This window comes from Cupressus sempervirens, chromosome 1 (assembly GCF_028749045.1).
Source record: "Cupressus sempervirens isolate cs-2001-9-10 chromosome 1, ASM2874904v1, whole genome shotgun sequence".
NCBI classification, from domain to species: Eukaryota; Viridiplantae; Streptophyta; class Pinopsida; order Cupressales; family Cupressaceae; genus Cupressus; species Cupressus sempervirens.
In genome coordinates this window covers 378,722,354-378,727,045 of record NC_143118.1, presented here as the reverse complement: position 1 = coordinate 378,727,045, position 4,692 = coordinate 378,722,354, and the positions used below count along the sequence as shown (strand labels likewise).

The window sequence follows — 4,692 nt, the reverse complement described above, 5'->3', positions numbered from 1 at the left end:
GTTTGGTCGCATTGTCCTTGCTCCCGCCACCTCCTATTCCAATGATGATGAAAATCTTGTTGACTATGACAGGTATATTGAAAGCCTTAAAAGCATTCCCCCAAGCATCCCCCAAAATCCAAGAGTTATTCCAAACTATCTAGTCATGCCATCTAATATTCCAGCTTCCCCTCCATCACCCCATCGACCAAGCTTCCAATATTCCACCCCCATCACACTAGCTATTCCTGTCAATCCACCTCCACCTTTGACACACGAGTCTCCAAGGAATCTCCTAGAGAAAATACAAGAAAAGTTGCCTCCAATAGTCGATAAGCCATGTCATCTAATCCAACCATGTGAACTAGTCAGTGATGAAGCTTCCCCATCTATAATATGAAAAATGATGATAAATTGACATTTAAAAAATACAAAATAATGACTTGTTGACTAAATATAGGTAGTGATCATTTTAGAAATTGTCCTTAAAGATAGGAGCACTCAAAGTAAGGAGCACTAAGAAATATCACAAATATACAATAATAATTAAAACAATAATTCAATGATAAGATAAGAGATAACATATCAATTCTAATATCTAACAAAATTTAGCATCGCTTTCAATTGTTTAGAAATTATCACAAATATAAAATAATAATTCTCATTGATCTTTTAATATGAAAAATGATGATAAATTGCATTTAAAAAATACAAAATAATGACTTGTTGGCTAAATATAGGTAGTGATCATTTTAGAAATTGTCCTTAAAGAAAGGAGCACTCAAAGTAAGGAGCACTAAGAAATATCACACATACAGATTTAAGGGATACTGTTTTCCCTCCACAATAAGTAAATTCAACATTGGCATCATCTGATCTCAACAGAACCCGGGGACAATTAAACATGAAAATCGGTGTCAATACTTATCATCCTTCACAAGGATTGAGAACCAGTATAAGTGGTCAGAATATTGTGTGTCATGTCGTCAACATCACGCATGGATGAGCCTTTGTCGATTCCATCTCCACGGTCCATTACTGCTCTTCTAGCAGCATCTCTCATGGCTGCTGCTCTTTCTCTCAGTCGCCCACCTCTCTCTTCCGACATCAACATCTTCACCGTCCTCTCCACCTTCTCCTTCCCCAATTCTCCCTCACTTCCTCTGCACATCTCCACACACACGCCGACCTCCTCTGGAAGCTTCGAATTGAAGTATTGCTCGGCTGCGATGGGCCATCCAATCATGGGAACTCCCTGGCTTAGACTGTCCAATGTCGAATTCCACCCACAGTGACTCAAAAATCCTCCCGTCGAAGGATGGGACAAAATCAAACGCTGGGGCGCCCATTTCTTAATAACCAGTCCCTGATTCTTGGCCCCCATTCGCTCTTCGAATCCATCCGGAAGAAACTCTGAGGAAAACTGTGTAGTCAATGGCAACCCAAGCGGGGGCCGTGATGTAGAGGCTAGTGGAATGTTACGATTCCTTCATAGTTTAATAACTTCTTTCCTTCTTTCTTTGATAGAAACTTTCCCCTTCTCCAATCACTGATCACTGTTGGACCCATTCTGCTCTATAGACCTATCAAAGGTCAACTCCGAACACTTTAGACTCCACTAGACTCCACATACTAATATCTATAATATTGGAAATCTTCCTCTCATGCAACAATGCATATTTGATCATATGTATTATGACTGTCCTCAGAATACTATTGCTTCAACTTCTTCCAAAGACCTATCCACTAGAGTCAATATCAATGGACCCACTATTCCTTATCAAAAATTAGGATTCTCTAAAGATCCCCGTACAACATCTAATCCTTTCACAAAACTCCCTTAACACATTCATGAGAAAATTCATCACAAACCGCCATGTCGCTGCCCCTTAGATAGACCCGACAACAGTCATTCATAACTTTTGAACCAGACTTCATTTGCTCAATCCAACCGTTGATATTTGGTACAATTTGTCTCTCTCCAACATATCCAAAATTTGGCAAGATCCAACTGTTAACTTTGGAGAAATGACCCCCAGACTAAACTGCAATTTACTGAGACAAGTATTCCTTCCTCCTGCGACTATCCAGTCACTTCTCTACCCTCCAACATGACCAACCTCTCTTATTCTCCTGCAAATGGGGTTCATTCCTTCATAATCATTGTTAGAAAATTATATTACAAGTGTGGATACATCCCCAAGAAAAAATATGTAGAAAAGGGGATGGATCTCATGAATCCATGACTGGCATTAAAACAAAAATTAGAGATTTCTACAGAACAATCAATCTTAATGATTGAATCTGGTATTAAAAATCACTTGGAACTAGATCTAATGGAATTAAAAAAAATCATTACACATCTATCTCCAAATCAAGCATCAAAAGACTTCAAATTTGTAAGAAAGCAACTATTATTAATTCCAATATGGACACAGTCCGTACAATCTAAAACTCCAACTTCCACCACTGTACCCTCATGCCTTTTGAGGCTTACATATACTTAAAATAACTCCCTTAACCGATCCAAAGTAGTTGGATCCTCTAACAAAACAACTAATCCTTATTTGACCATTACTTTTTAAATATTTAAATTTTAAAACTTATTTAAATAACTTTCTAAACTTTAGGACTTAATGTTTTTCCATGACTTTGTCAGGGTGCCCTGCACCAGGTCGGACTACCCAGATGAAGGGCTGCCCACTTGATTCCAAACCAAGTGCCAACTCTTTCATATTCGACGCAGAGATCGTGTTCTGCGAGCCGAAGCAAACGTAGATCACACTACGAACTTTCTGAGAATTGAGCCACCGCATCGGTGGTTGCATCCTTACCTTGCAATAACTCATCAGACATAACATGGGATTGAGTGGAAGAGAGAAACTCTTGAGGAAGGAGAGGGCCAACCGCCCAGACAGGCCTGCCGGTGGATATTCTGAGATGTTCCAAATATCCGTTCTCGAGCTGTTGGAAGGAGTTGCATATAAATCCCCAGCTGCGCATATTGCGGGGTAACTGGCGAGCCTGAAACAAGCTCCAGGTATCCGTTCCTGTCGCCATTTTTATATTAGTGGGAAGCTGAGATCGGTGCAGCGAAACGTGAGGCAGATCTGGGAGGGCGAACTCTTCCGAGTGGGTCTTTGTGTGGGGCAGATGATTCCACATAGAGTAGTAAAGCAAGGTGCCATAGACGCCGCAGGTGAGGAAGAAGATTCTGGGTATTCCAAACGTGTCGGCGACGTCTTGGGTCCAGCCGAGGAACATGTCGGTGATGATGCAGAGAGGGGCGCAGCCATCTTCTTCCGAGATCTTACGGATCAGATCTTCGAAATGGGGCTGCAAATGCTCTGCGGCTTCCATGAAAGTGACGAACTGCGAAAAAGGCAGCGAATCTAAGTTCTCAGTACGCGGTGTTAAGCCATGATCGGCACTGGAGAAAGGGAGCTCCGCCAGGCGAATGTCAAGAGAGGGGTCAGATTGAATGGTGGGTGCTAAGGCGTGAATGTTGAGTGGGGTGTTGACGATGGTGATGGTGAATCCGGTTCGAGAGGCGAGGAGTTTGGAGAGGTGAAGGAAGGGAATGATGTGGCCCTGCGCCATGAATGGAAACATCACCCATGGAATTCTGGAATCAGATGCAGATGGAGGGGCCATTGTAGATTGGATTGCACTGAGCGGCTGAAAGGTGATTACTCTGCTTTGCGAATCCTTTCCGGGCACAGAATCAAACGGCACTGGTAATGTGGTCCTCGTTTCGTCAAGGATGAACTTTTTGTGGCATTGAATGTATACAATTAATCATTTTGGGTCGGCACATGACGCACCCAAGTACGTGAGTAAAAATATTCCTACAGGACAACTGTCAACATTTTATATGTCGGCCAAAAGCCTTTATGGATTAAATTCGTTGCAAATGCGACAAATATGACGTTCTAGATGATGGTTAAAGTTATAGTTAGGTTGGGGGTTACGCTTGTGAATATATTTTAGCTAGGATATTTATTTCGTCCATCTTATTTTTCCCATTTGTCTCTTTTTCTACTCTTATTAGTTCCATAAATATATGCTAAAAAAAAATCTTTATTTGACTTTAAATATGTCTTCAGTGTATCCATTGCACCCTAAGATGCGATTGTTAGTTTTGTTTTGTTTAAAATAATATCTTAATAACTAGGTAAGAACCTACAATACAATGGTAAATTGTGAGCTTCTTATTAGGGAGGTCAAGGAATTGAATCTACATGAACTTAATAATTAATAACAATTAATCGCAATACATAATGATAATTAATCTTAACTTCAACCACTTACCAATTAAAAAAATGAATCCCTTTATAACTTAGATATTTTTATTTTAATAAATTTAATAAATTGATATAAGTATTGTTTTCTTCTACTTTTATCCATCAACATACACTTTACAAATATTTTAAAATTCAAAAAATTAATATTTTATAGTATTATTGGCTGATAGGCTTTTCCTATGAGGTTGCTTGCAACTAGAATTTGATTCATGCTGAAAAATCATTATCGGTAAATGGTTTCAGACTATACAATCTTAATTATGTTGAATGATTAAAAGTATATTTCTTTTTTACCACAATCTATCATCATGGAATGATTTGAATAAAGATTTAGTTTACTAAATCTTTCATCATTTATGTTAAAACTTTTTATCATGTTCAATTCGAATTCTAATGCCCCTAGAATGAT

The 4,692-nt window shown here is 39.2% G+C and overlaps 1 pseudogene; it reads right to left on the bottom strand.

Annotated features, from left to right (window-relative positions):
- Positions 1–913: 913 nt before the first annotated feature.
- On the bottom strand, positions 914–3,633 carry LOC149577830 (UDP-glycosyltransferase 92A1 pseudogene; annotated as a pseudogene).
- Between the last annotated feature and the right edge of the window lie 1,059 nt (positions 3,634–4,692).